The 15,334-nt window shown below is 38.3% G+C and overlaps 1 protein-coding gene across 1 annotated transcript in view; it reads right to left on the bottom strand.

Annotated features, from left to right (window-relative positions):
- The window catches only part of LOC106081155 (mitogen-activated protein kinase ERK-A), a 90,713-nt gene that overhangs the window by 11,270 nt on the left and 64,109 nt on the right, over positions 1-15,334 (bottom strand). The gene's annotated exons all lie outside the window — the stretch shown is intronic.

Here is a 15,334-nt window from a genome sequence, read left to right on the forward strand (position 1 = left end):
AACATACAGGTGTGATAGCAAAAATGGTGTATCGTAGTATAAATTAACAATTTTGCCAAACATTTTCAATTACATATGAATACAAAAAGTGACATGTCATAAGACATCTACGTGCTATGCAATAGCGCCTTTAGGTGTATGTACATAGGGGCATGGGGCGGATTAATATTCGCACCTTCTTTTCAACCTAACCTAACCTATTCTGCAACTTATTCGCCTCCGACTTTTTAATAATAGAAAACAATTGTGGTAAATAAAAAGAAAATAATATAAAAGTAGGTTCCAAAACCTTGAAGACAAACAGGCGCGATGTAGTTAAGAATGCAAGTAACTTACATATCGATCGTTTTCGTCAAATTTGACAGTCGAATTCGACTTATGTGATACAAAAAACGTAAACGAGTATTCGTCTTCGACAACCATAATACCATTTTATAAAAATTTCGACATTCGACTACGCCATCGTCCGGAATAAGGGGGATTATATTAGCAATTTTATTTCTTACATGCCCTTTTGAATACCCTTAAGTCCAAAACAGCATTTCCCAACGCCACGCTCCTTAACGCGCTCATTCTGTTTAGGCCTTTAGGATATCACTTAATTTGGATCTTGATACACCACCAAATTCGTCTTGTGAAAATATGAGGTGGAAGCACTTCTATTATTTTGAACACAGCTGTATATTAATGTATAAAATGTTTATGCAAAATTATGTATGTATAAATGTTTATGACAAAACGTGTACCTAAGTGCCCCTACACAGAGAGAATTTTCCTTCATAAATGTAATGATCGGGTTTCATAACCCTTTGTTCATAAATATTATGAAAAGTTTTATTATATTAATGAAAAAATCATAAATATTATGCAAATTCTTAATGAAATAAAATGTATCAATATGATCGTTTATGAAAAAATTTTATATTTATGAAACTTTGTTTCGTACATGTCAAGAAAATTTTCATAATATTTACAATTTTTATCATAAATATACAAAATTATGTTATTGAAATATGTCCACGTAGGTATACAATGAAATTGTCTCATTTATTAAAATTTTATTTTATAAATGTAATGAAACTCATTTATTTTATTTTATAAATGTAATGAAAACATTTCATAAACAGTAGAACAGGTTTCTATGCATACGATAAACATTATTATAAATTTTATGACATTTTTTCTTAAATGTTATGAAAGTTTTACATTAATGTTATGACAATTTTTCATAAATATAATGATGTGTTTCATTGAATTGAGATTTATGAAACGTGTTTCATAAATGTTATGAAAAGTTTCATTGGGACGTATTTAAACATTTTTTTCATAAATTTTATGACAAAATCATTAATAGCATGAACATTTTTCTTTCTGTGTAGGTTAGGTTAGGTTAAAGTGGCAGTCTGCCATCACACTCACTAGACGTTTTCGTACACTGTGATACCACAGGAACAGAAGAAGGAAGATGCCGTCTAGTTCCTACCGTTGAACCATCCAGATCGCTTTAAAAACCCCAAACAACTGGTGAATGTTCACATCAGCTAAATCAGACAGGTTCCCAAAGAAATGAGAACTTAAAGTTGAACTCCTTCTGACTGCTAGTGCGGGACACATACACAGAAGGTGTTCTATAATCTCTTCATTTTCGATGTCCTCACAGCTTCTGCAAAAGTCGTTGCTGGCAACCTTCAGTCTGTCAGCATGATTTCCGATTAGACAGTGACCTGTCATGACGGACACATTGACTGGGACATATGTTCTAGCCAATGACAGCAAAGTGGCAGACCTCTTCGAATCTAGATTAGGCCACATAGTTTTGGAATGCTCACAGCCCCTCCTTGTGACCATCTAGCTTTCTTGGTCCTTCGGTCCTGGTCCTGAAAACTTTGCTTACATGCCGCTAGAGGCATACCTACAGATTCCAGTATCGCTGGAATGTGTAGCGTAGTTCCTAGTCTTGCAAGCTCGTCCGATTGCAATTCCCTGGGATATCTGTGGCCCGGCACCCAGAACAGGTGATCTCTCGTTGAGAGATCTGCGATAGTCTAAGGCGGATCTTGTGTTCAGAAATACGTTCTCCAGGGATTAATGGCTGCCTGGCTGACTGAGGAGATATTAATGCCAACCGTCGTTATGACATTATCACCCCAATTCTGAAAACTCCCTGGGAATAAACTCACAGGGAATAAATTTCTCCCTCGAATAAAATCCTCCTATTCTGATTGAATGGGGAGAGGAAATGGGGAGGAAAATATGAGAGAGCGGATTTCGTTTTTGACTATTATTTTTTTGGAAAAATTAACATAAAGTGGAAAAATGAACAAAACGAATTTATGAAGGTTGCTAAAAAATGTAATGTTTACTTTAATTTTTGTTGTTAATAGTACACAATTATGGCCTACAGCTTGTCAACATATTTCTGAGAGATAACAACTTTCCGTCTTCATCCAACAATTAGATGCTTCCAGAGTGATCTGGTGGATAGATAAATAGATTCATTGTGTCGTGTTGTTGTTGGCGATCCACGCCAAGCTCCTTCCAGTCCAAAGGACCGATCGCCGCGGGAACAGGTTGACCATTGGTTATTAAAAGGCGCCATTAACTCGCCTTGTCATAGGCACTCAGTATTTGTGTAAGAGCTGGTGATTGTCCGCGACTGCCGTTGCAGCTACTCCGTATGGAGCATTCCACTATCCGCAACCTGTGAACGCACCCGGTCGCTCGCAGCTAAGATTCTCACGAGAGCAATGATCGGAGCTCAATGTTACGGCCTGTATGGTGCTCACATCTATCACGTGCCGGGAATTGGACACACGTCCTGCATGTTTGCGTTTTCTCTTACCAAAAGACTACTTCCATATCATTGAGTGCCGCCCGATTCTACTTGAAGCTAAATATCCGTCTCCGAACGGAGTGCCACTTAGCGACAGCTCTTTATACATATGGGTCTAAGTATATTAAAATATGAACCACATATTTTGAAACCTATGTATATTCATATACCAATCCTAGAAAGCTCGTATTTTGTCAATAAAACCGAAAAACTTTTGTAAAGTGAAAAATAATTTCCGTACATTTTAAATTGTTCGTAAATAGTAAGAACTGTTACCTTTTTTTATGAAACAATTAAATTCATAATTTTTTATCCTAGCTCCCTTTTATTTGTTTGGCGGGAATTTTCCCAAGTTTTATCGTTTCATTCTCCCTTTTATTTGGATTCAGAATAGCTACTTTTTTCCCTGGGAGATATTTTCCTTTTTCGAACTTTGTTTGGAATAAGGGAAATGGGAGAAGGGAACAATCTCCCAGTAAATTGTTATTCAGCGTAGGGGAAAGGGGGTAGGGAATAAAATCCCAGGGAATTGTTATTCAGAATAGGGCTGTATATCTTAGCCATTCCACCACTTCCTTAATTGCAAGGATCTCCGCTTGATACACATTGCAGTGGTCGGATAACCTTCTCGATATAACCTGTTCTAGATCTTTAGAGTACACCTCAAAGCCCACCTGGTCTTCTAGTTTGGAACCATCCGTAAGGAAGTTCCAATCGGTTCTATCAGGAATAGTGGAACAGTACTTTTTTTATCAAAAAGTGGCTGAGGTAGGATGTAATCCACACTGCATGGCACAGCGAATATTGTGTCGAGGATAACACAGTGTCCGTAGCCGCCACATGACCAAAGAGAAGGCTTCCTTAGCCTCATGGCAGTGGTCGCAGTAATTTGCGCCGTCCACAAGGCCACAACACCATATAGCATTATAGGTCTGACAAATGCATGACGCGCGGTCTAAACCCCAACTTTTGCCAACGGCTCTCTTATTAGGTTCCCCTAATTGCTCTTCATAAAACCAGCCATTAGTTAGACATATATGTACATACACATAAATATATGACTGTACAGTACTACCAAATTTCAACATGAATTGGCGTATGGGAGCTATATCTAAATCTGATGCAATGTTCGGCAAGGAATGTAAAAAATGTCACGACGAATTGATAGGCAATGCGACCTTCCCTTTGCTGGTTTAATTTCCCGCCTTGGGAGCAAAGCCATTCTGACCCATCCCCATGCCCTCGGTATGTAGGTCCAAGCCAGGTTTGCGCGGAAAATCTGTCTCAGCCAATTTGTCTGAGATTGTATTGGACAGACTGATAGATCTGATTGATTGATAGATCAGGATAGATCGGTGGAGGGAGCCCTCCACGCTGTGTCTCTCTACATCTAAACTAACAATCTGGTGATAGGAAGGATCGATAGTCGCAGCCCCGGACCGTACGCAATATATATCGCGATGTAAGAGTAATACTATAAGCCCAGATTATTTATGCAGATTTGGGCGAAATTAATCACATATGCAGACGTCTTACAATTGATCCGAGGCAAGTTTCTGATCAGCGAGATCAAAGAAAGTTCGCTGAGCAGTCTGTCTAGATGGGCTAAAAAAAATAGGTTGACTTCTAACCCAGAAACACCCAGTGGTTGGAGCTGGTTTCATTTACTAGGATACATCCAGCTGCCTTTGAAGGGGGAGAAATACCTAGTCAAAATCATCGATTCGAATGTCCTGATGATGAAAGAAGCTGGAAGACAACGTGCGCTTTCTAGATTTGTTCCGGTTGTTCGAAAAGGTGCAAAAACTAGACTGTGTCGGAATCACGGGAGCGTTGAGATCCATATCATACCAAAAAATAAAAATCGGGTTCAATTGCGAAATTTACTGTTCCAATTACTGACGTACCAGGTGGATTGAGAAGGTGCAGACTGATCAGCGTAGGAAACACGGGTGCATTGACATTCATATCACAAAAAAAAAATTAAAATTGTTTTTAAATGAAATTGCTACAATCATGAAAAATCTCATTTCAAATAAATAAATTGCATATTCAATTATAAAAATGATTGAACTTTTTTAACTTTCCAATTAATTTTTTAATGGATCCAATTAAAAATTGAATTAAATTTCTGAATGTCATAGTGGGTGGGCAACACTGATAAAACTTATTGGTTTTGTTTATTAGTTTACGAAATTTTTTATTTATAGTATTAAAAGTATGCTAAGCAATACAGATAGAAAAGAAAAAGACATTCGTGTTGCAGATAAAGAGTTGCCATATTTTCATCACTCCTCCTCAACATGTGTTTTATAAAAAAAATTATTCGATTTAAAATTAAGCGGAAGTTTTTTTGGAATGTGTATCACAAACGGTTCAAGGCATACAATAAGTTTATCAAAGCGGCAAAACGTGAATCCTAGAAGCTTTTCTGAGAACAGGTCGAAAAAAAGATGAAAAAGCATCTCCAAAAACTGAAACGTTAGTAGACGACATGGGAGCGAGAGCAGAGACAACGGAGGACATGATGAAAATACATTTTCTACAGAATCCGAAAGCTTATTACAGAATTTATGGTATAGGAAGCCTTGCGAAGCTTGAGACCATTTAAGTCATCCGGACCTTATGGAATATTTTCGGCGTTACTACAGATGTGGGAAAACTATCTGGTGCCCCATCTGGCCAATATTTTCATAGCGTTCTTGGGACTTGCATATACTCCGAATGCCTGGTAGGGGGCAAGGCTGGTATTTATACTCAAGCCCGACAAGGCAAGTTATGCGACACCAAAGGCCTACAGACCTAAAAGCCTTTCGTCCTCAAAACCATGGTACGTATTGTGGATACCATGATAAAGAGTAAGACATTCAGCGAACTGCTCAAATGCAAACTGCGGAAACTGCCCTGCACTAGGTTGTGTACTCCTATGGGTGAGCACCACAAATCCCTGTACGGAGTGACTATGAGCACCATACAGCTTGGTTTGGTGTTCCGGTTTGTGTGGTGTATGAACACCATTACGCCATTACGAAAAGCTCAGCTGATAGTTACCGGGTGCGCCCACAAGTTGCGGGTAGTGGGATGCTTCATATACGGAGTAGCTGTGTTGAAGTTGTTTTATAAGTAGCCTGAAATCTACTTTACTACGTTGTTATGTTGTGTTGTTATGTACGTTGTTATGTTGTGTTGTTATGTGTACTCGTATATGAAAAACACTTTTTTCAGTCAATAAAATACCTTTGAACTCAATAGGTTATGGGCCCAGTCTCGTAAAAAAAAAAATATTTTTCACAAGAAAAGAAAAATTCTGGATTTTTTTTTTTCAAGAAAGAAAGATATGGAATTCACCAAGAATTTGAAGCCGCTATCAGGTCCTGCGGATTGGCCTATATGGAACAGGAAAGTAAGGGATATTCTAGACTTCTATGAAGGCGCTTTAGATGTTATAGACAAGAAAGTTGAAGCACCACTTCCTTTGCAAGATGGAGCTACCGAGTCTCAAATTAAAGAACACAAGAAAATAGAGCAATTTGTCCGTAAAGCAAATTGTTATGCGAAGAGCATAATTACCAACACGGTCACGGATGAAGTATATCAGAAGATTATGGATAAAGAGAATGCCTACGAAGCATGGAATGCGTTAAAGAACATTTATAAAGCTACATCAAAAGACCAATTGTTTAAAATATGTTCAGACATGTTTTCTTTTGGATGGCAAGATAATCAAGATGCTTCGACACATATTGCGAAACTAAGAGGTTTATGGGATGAATTAAATGCTGGATTGAGATCTAAAGGAGAAAATATATTGCCAGATATGCTCTTGGTATGCAAAATCCTTCATATTCTTCCACCGTCTTATGAAATGTTCCGCTCTAGCTGGATGATGATGACAAGAGATATAGACAAATCCATAGATGAGCTAATTTTACAAATTTGTCTCTATGAAAGAAATTTTAGGAAAGATTTCGAAGATTCAGGTAACAATCAAGAAGCTTTAATGGTAAAAGCAAAGAAAAATTTAAAGCAAAAAAATGTTAAACATTCCTCAAAGAAGGAAGACGTTTGTCATTACTGCAAAAAGAAGGGGCATTGGCTAAAAGAATGCAGAAAATGGATTGAAGATGGTAAACCATCAAAGAAGTCGTTAGCGTCGTCGCCGTCTACAAATATTAATGTTGCATTAAATATTGAAAGTGATACAGATTGCACATTTAATTCCAGTGAAATTTGGTGGATTGACAATGGAGCTACGAAACACGTAACAAATTCATATGAGATGTTTTCAGACTTCAACAATTTCAATGAGCCCCAAATTATAAAAGCAGCTGGAAAGGAATCAATAAAGGCTTATGGTAAAGGAACTATCGAAATAATTTCATTTGTCAAAGGCATGAAATTAAAAATGAAACTCGAGGATGTTTGGTATGTACCAGATATTTCAAGAAATTTGTTTTCGGTACTTGCAGCACAAGATAGAAATCCAAAAAGCAGTTTTAATTCAACAGTGAAGGAGTGTTGGTTGTCAGTAAATAACCAAGTGGTACTGCATGGAAGTTGTTCAAGGAATGGAAGCCTTTATAAAGCATCAATACGACCAATAATTCCAAAAGTTAAACAAAATATATGCATGGCAGTTTCAGATAATTCTATGCTTCAACTTTATCATGAAAGATGGGGACATCAAGATATACGTCATATAAAAGAAAAGTTGGAACATGAATTTGGCATACAAGTTAAGATGAAACGAGAAATTTGTGAGCCATGTGCTTATGGAAAATCTACAAGAATACCGTTTGGAAATAGAGAAACAGCAACATCGTGTGGAGAACTTATTTCAGCCGATATTTGCGGTCCCTTCCAAAAATCTTTTCAAGGGTACAAGTATCTCATATTATATAAAGATGATTTTTCAAAATACAGGTATGGATACATAGCTAAAGAAAAATCCGACGTGGCTATTACACTCAAGGAAATGCTAGCCCACGCTAAAGCACAAGGTCATTCAGTGAAAACTTTTCTTAGCGACAATGGGAAGGAATTCAACAATAAATACGTAAACGGAATTTTAAAAAGTTTTGGTATAACTCACAAATTAACTGCACCCTATACCCCGGAGCAAAATGGTCGATGCGAACGTGACAACAGAACAATAGTTGAAATGGCAAGAACGTTCAAATATGCAAACTCAGAAGCAAATTTCCCATAATCGATGTGGGCAGAACTAATAAAAACTGCAATATACGTTTTGAATAGGACATCGAAATCTTCCATATCCAGCATGAGTCCTCATGAAGTTTGGTTTGAAAAGAAACCCAGAATAAACCATTTGCGCATAATTGGTTCGAAATGCTATATGCATATTCCAAAAGAAAAAAGATCAAAGATGGACAAGAAAGCCATGAAAGGGTACCTAGTCGGTTACGACGGTGATGAGAGGTACAGGGTTTATATACCAGAAAAGAGAAGTGTAGAAGTTTCAAGAGACATAAAATTTGATGAAAAAATTCAAAATTGTCAGAAAAATTTCATAGACGACAAAAACGAATCGAAGGATGTATCAATAGAGAAGAAGGATATGAACTTAAAGGATATGTCAAAGGATTTCAATTACAGTTCATCAAATGAATTAAGCCTTCCAGCGCCTCCTACAAAAGAACCAGGTTCAGAATATGACGAGGATATAAATGAAGAAAATGAAAATAGTTCAGACATACTTCAAATAGAAAGGAATCAAGCTGAAAGTAATAATCCTGTTGTACCAGCATTATCTGAAGAAGATCAATCATCTTCAGAAGAATTCGAAAGGGTTCCTGAGAACACTGTATCGACGAAACGTTTTAGAGAAACTGATTCCGAAGATGAAGAGCCGATATACAAAAGATTGCGAGAAAGGTCTCTTATTCAAAATCAAAAGTATAAGGATTTTGTTATGATGGTACAGGAAGTAGAAAGCAGCATTGAAATACCAGAAACTTATAAACAAGCTTTGAATTGTCATGAAAAAAATGAATGGATCAAAGCAATGGAATCCGAAATTGAATCACTACAGGAAACCCATACATGGAATTTGATAGAGTTGCCTCCAGGTGGAAAAGCTTTGCCAGGTAAATGGGTTTATCGACTAAAATTAAATGCTGATGGTAGTATAGATAAATTCAAAGCAAACCTAGTTATCAGAGGGTTTAAACAAGAAAAAGGCGTTGATTATAATCAGACCTTCAGTCCAGTAGCAAAAATGAATACAATAAGATCACTGTTAAATATCGTTGCAATCGAAAATCTCTGCATGATGCAGTTCGATGTATCAACAGCATTTTTGTATGGTGAACTGGATGAAGTTATTTACATGGATCAACCTGAGGGCTTTAATGATGGTAGTGGACGTGTTTGTAAGCTAAATAGAAGCCTGTATGGACTGAAACAAGCACCTAGATGTTGGAACAGAAGAATGGGAAAATACTTAGAAAATGAAGTTAAAATGAAAGCAAGTTCAGCTGATCCTTGTTTATATAAAAGAGAGCAAAATGGAAATAAGTTAATACTTGCACTGTATGTTGATGATGGCTTGGTCGCAGCAACAGACAGGGAACAACTACGAGAATTTATGGATAATTTGAAGAAAGAATTTAAGATAACAGCAAAGGAAACTAGTTATTTCCTTGGCTTGGAAATTCAAAGAACCCAAGATTGTATCAAAATAAATTAACCGGCATATGCAAAGCGCATATTACAAAAATATAACTTCTCCGAATGCAAAGCAGTTTCTACACCTATGTAGATAATAATGCGGCATTACGATTGACACAAAATCCGGAATTTGACCGAAGAACCAAACACATTTCTTTCAAACACTTTTTTATCAGGGAAAAAGTTTCTGAAGGCAAAATAGAAGTTGCGAAAATTTCGACAGAAAATCAATTAGCTGATATGATGACAAAACCACTGTCCAAGACACGTTTGGAAGCCTTATGTACCAAAATTAATTTATTTTAACTTATAAAACAAGGGGAAGTGTTGAAGTTGTTTTATAAGTAGCCTGAAATCTACTTTACTACGTTGTTATGTTGTGTTGTTATGTGTACTCGTATATGAAAAACACTTTTTTCAGTCAATAAAATACCTTTGAACTCAATAAGCTGCAACTGTAGTCGCGGATAATCTGCGGTATCGAGTGGAGAGTTTCAGTGAGAGCCCGGCTGGCTCCGGCTCTTACTTAAATACTGAGTGCCTATGATACTTGATATGAGAAGGCGAGTTATTGGCGCCTTCAAATAACCAATGGCCTAACGTTTCCGCGGCGATCGGTCTGATGGACCGGAATGAGCTTGCTCACATATGACGACGATCGTCAACAACAACAACAACCACCACCAATAACCTATTACGGATGCTGACCGAGGAGGAATTTGAACCGGGCTGCTACGCAGACGATGTTACAATACTTCTAAGGGGTTAGGATCCGAACCAGCTATGCAGAAGGGCCGAGAGAGTCTTGCAGATTGCACACGACTGGGCTGGATCTAGGGATCAGAATATTATCCAGAGAAGACTAAAATCTGCCTACCCACGAGAAAGACGAAGTTAGGACAATTCAATAGAACGATTTCGATATCTGACAAGGCCAAAAAAACACCTAGGAGTTATCAGGACAGGGAACTGAGTTGGAGCAGTCACATTTAGGATCGTACTGAGTAGGGTCACAGATCTTGAGCACTATGTAGACGGACCGCAGGCTCAAAATGAGGCCAGAATTCGAGAATAGTCCAATGGCTTCACAGGAGCGTGTTTAGACCAATACTTACTTACGCCTCAGTAGTTTTTTGGACTGCTATGGAGAAAAAGTGCAAACTAAGGATAATACAACAGGTTCAGAGAACACGTTCTTTTGGCATAGGTTAAACTTTGAGTACCACGCCCACTAGGGCGTTGAACACTTTTCTAAATATCTGACCCATAGACATACATACAGATTAAGTGTGATGCAGCCACTGCGGTTATGAGACATAAGACTATGGGAGAATGGTTAGAGGATCCATGCAACACAGGTGGATCATGCTTGAGGACAGAGTGGGCCTGGGAGTCTACATTGAGAACCCAGGGACTGAAATCTCTTTTAGACTGTCTGATCATAATGCGGTCCTGCAGGTGTGGTATTAACGCGAGAACGTCGAGTGTGAACAACTTTACGGACATTAAACTGGCCAACAGGGCCATGACAACCAAGACAGTAAGGTCACGAACAGTCTTAAAGTGTAAGAAAGAGAATAGCACCTTTGTTTTTTTATGTTTGCCTAATGGGAGCCGCATTCATCTGTACCACTTATTTTGTTACTCAAAAGCATTGAAAATTATTATTATTATGGATATTGTAGAGGAAACCAACAAAGAATCACAGGAAGAGATTCCAAACCAAGATTAGCTAGCAAAGGAAAAATTAAATCAGAGATCACAACTACCGAAAGTGTTGAATTTTTCGACCCTGAGGTTGAACCAGACATCATCTCTTAAGATATTCGTTCACTTATGGGAAAGTTTCCAATTGGACGCGAATTCTACCCTGCAAACCCAGCCATACAAGAGCGATACATACTTATTGAGGCCCGACTACATATTATCCTTTAATTTGTAAAATTTATATTTGTAAAATGTAAACATACAGACAGTTTTACAGATTAATCTAACCACAAATTACTCTATAAATGCTTCGCTCCTAGATACTGTGGAATCAGTCATTGATCTTGGCTTCTTGTTACATCAAAGTCAAAACTACAGATCACATGTATCTTTGACGGTCAATAAAGCCTATAGTTCTTTAGGATTCGTTTAGCGTTGGAGCAAAGAGTTTGTGGATCCAATCGTTACGAGAAACTTATAAACATCAATAATAAAGTCCTAGCTATTGTATTAAGTGTACTTGTATATGTTGTATATAGTCTACTTTGAACGATTATTATATTTATAGACGAACAATAAATAATGAACGCGGTGCATGGTTTGGAAATCTTATATGGTGAAGTTACGTCTGTCCGTATAATTGCGCTAGTAGGTCCTCGATAATAGGCATCGGAAATGTTTGACGAGCTGTTATCCCATTTAGTAGTCTGTAGTCGACACACATTCTTAAATCTCTGCTGTTCTTCTCTCTTAGCACGATAGGTAATGCGTAGAGCGATAAAGATGGACGTATTATATCTGCCACTAACTTATCGTTAATTAATCGCACACTACCGGCCATCGTTGGAAGTCGATACGGTTTCATATATATAAGCGTAACAGTCGAAAATTTAATATGTAGCTTAACCATATTGCACTTATCGATTTTGACAGTAGCAATGGACAATCGACCATTATATTTCTCGAGCACACAACTTAGATTTTTAATTATTTCAGGCTGTAACGATTCGTTGACATTATGCACCATTTTCAATTGGACATATCAATAATCACCGTCTATTAGGAATTTCGCAATCTCCGAACACAGAAGGGCTCTGCCAATAATCATTTCATGTGCCATCGTCTGGCCAGTTTATCAATATATCGTTTTTTGTCCGATATTTGGTCAATTTTCAATTTAAGTCTTACTTTCCCAAAACACTCGTACGGGCCACCACCTCGATTCCGGTTAAATGAAGGTAGTAAAATTTTTTTTGACACCGTATAAGTGCATTCACGTTTTCGTCCTCAATGATCACGGTTTTCACTATCAATTCGTCTGACTGGAAATTAATCTGATAACAATTCGGAATTTCACTTTCTTTCTACAGTCATTCGAAGAGTTTCCATGTATATCGCACACCGCATTTGTTCCTGTGGTTCTGGACAATCGCGGGAGACAGGGCCGACTTTCCGACAATTGTAGCATGTAATCTCCTTCGGTTTCTTGATGGGCTTTTCATAAATTTCTTTCGCCACAACGTTTTGTTTTCGAGTGTTTTGTTCCGATCTCGGTTTATAACTTTTATTGTGACTCGAATAATTCACAATCGCACGTAGCAGTTCGTTCTATTGTAATTAACGTTTTAGATCATTGTCATTTATACCATTTATTACGTATTTTATTATCTATTGATCATCTAAAGTTGTGTTTTATTTACCCATTAAACGGATTTTCTTACTTAGCTTGTATGGTGAAAATTGTTATCCCCGATCAGCTAAGCGGCTAATCTTATCGCCGCTTAGTATCGCCGTTCATTAAAAGATGACAAATATAAAAGTGGCAGAACGTAACATATTTATTCAATGATTAAACGTTCTGGAATGCAAAAATTGCTTGGGATTTTAATTAAATCACATCACAGAACTTCGAGAAACATTCATCTAAAATTAAAATGACTTATTTTGTTTGTTTTGTTGATATTTGATTGCCTTGGATGTGAGCCGGTGCTGCCAACGTTTAAAGTACAAAGCATTTAGCGAGAGGAGCGTTTTATTTATTCATAAGCTAACGAATCCCTGGAATGGTAAATAAAACGACCCATAGGTTGCCGTTGCGTGAAATCGCTAACACCTTGTAATAATTTATTCATTAAAGTCTCTGTGCATGACCATCAATTGCATGTGAATTTCTGCCATATTCACCGTCAACGGAAATTCTCGTATTAATGCATCTACGAACTGGGGCCACACCGTAAAAATCCCATTACCAGAATCGATAGAAAATTTCGCCATACCTTGGAGGTTTGTTCGAACAGCAAACAATAACATTCTATCATCCCAGCCATATGATTGTCTGAGTTGTTCGGTCCTTTGTATTAATTTCGTTGAACTCACGGGTTTGTCCCCGAGGTCAAATGACAGCAGTATGGAAACTGTCTTTTTCATTGTTTGTATCGAAACATTGTTGGGGATACATTCCAATAGGAATATCACGATAAGAATTCGAATGTTGCGTAACCAGCATTTGAATGTAACGATGCACAGTGGGAGGAAATCGAAAAAAACTAGTAAAACATATGCAGTGTGAGAACGGGATATCCTCCTGTGTGATATCCTGCCATGTTCAAACTTCTCTACCAAGTGGTATCGCTATGCGGCTTGCCGTTCGGACTCGACATAAAAAAGAAGGCCTCTTATCATTGAGCTCCTTAGTGGAATGTTCATGGGAAATTTTTGTAGTAGTTAGAGCCGAGATCATGTGCAATATTTCAAGGACATAGGTTGTCCGAACGGCAGGCCCCTAAATTTGGTCACCTTGGCATTTCGAAAATTTGTTTCAAAATCCTCGTTTGTGGTCCGATTTCCAAAATTTTTTTTCTGGATGGTGCTCAAAAATCCCTAGAAAAAAGTCCGTTTAAGTACAATATCTTGTTTTGTTTCGGGGAGATTCAAATTTTGGTTTTTTTTTGCCATTTTGACTGAGACCTGCTTCGTATATTGCAATTTGCAAAGGCATTTATGGTTCAATTTTGGTTTGGATTCGTGACAACATTACAACGACTTTGGCGCAAAATGTATCCACAACTGATTATTCAGTTAACCCTAGGAAGCGCAGATTGGTCTGACCAGACTAATTTCGACTTTTATAGCATCCCTACAATCCATTAAGCCCCGGCCGATACGGGATGACTATGAGCACCACACAGGCTGGAACTTTGAGCTCCGACTTGTGTGGTGCCCATCGTTATCACGGGAAGCTTAGCTGAAAGCAATCCACAGGTTGCGGATGATGGAAAGCTCCGTTTTTATGCGGAGTAGCTGCAAATACGGCCGCGGGCAGTCTGCGATTTTCGAGAGAAGAGTCTCAGTGAGGAGTCAGGTGGCACTGGCTCTTAATTAAATACTGAGTGTCAATGATACACGAGATGACAAGGCGAGTTATTGGCGCCTTCAAATAACCAATGGCCAACATCAGCGTCTGTTCCCAGGTTAGAGGCGGCTGGCGGCGAATGTCGGATCTTGGAGCAAGCGGCTCGCCACAACGAGGGATACGTGTGCAATCCCGGAAAACTGAGAACTACTATGGGAAACAAAGGAATAGTAAAAACGGACCCCCCAACGTTGAAAAAAGGACCATGATTTGCGGATCTGCACCTGGAATTTCCGCACTCTTTATAGAGAAGGTGCAGTATACGCGCTGGCGGATGTATTAGAGAAGTACAAGGCAGATATTACCGCCTTACAGGAAGTGCGATGGACTGGGAATGGCGTCACTATAACACCAAACGGTGACGAACTATACTATAGCTGCCATAATACGAGGCATGCATTTGGCTGTGGATTTGTGGTTAGTCGGAGACTGAAACACCTTGTCTCCAGCTTTACTCCGGTGGATGAGAGGCTAGCCAAAATTCGCATAAAAGCCAAGGTCTTCAATATCAGCCTTATTTGTGCCCATGCCCCGACGGAAGACAAAGACGAGCAGACCAAGGATATTTTCTACGAACGCCTAGAGAGAGAATATGACCGCTGCCCCGCCCATGATATTAAAATCGTTCTGGGAGATTTTAATGCGAAAATAGGGAAGGAAGACTTCTTTGGTCCAACAGTCGGAAAGTTTAG

The sequence above is a fragment of the Stomoxys calcitrans genome, chromosome 3 (genome assembly GCF_963082655.1).
Source record: "Stomoxys calcitrans chromosome 3, idStoCalc2.1, whole genome shotgun sequence".
Classification (NCBI taxonomy): domain Eukaryota; kingdom Metazoa; phylum Arthropoda; class Insecta; order Diptera; family Muscidae; genus Stomoxys; species Stomoxys calcitrans.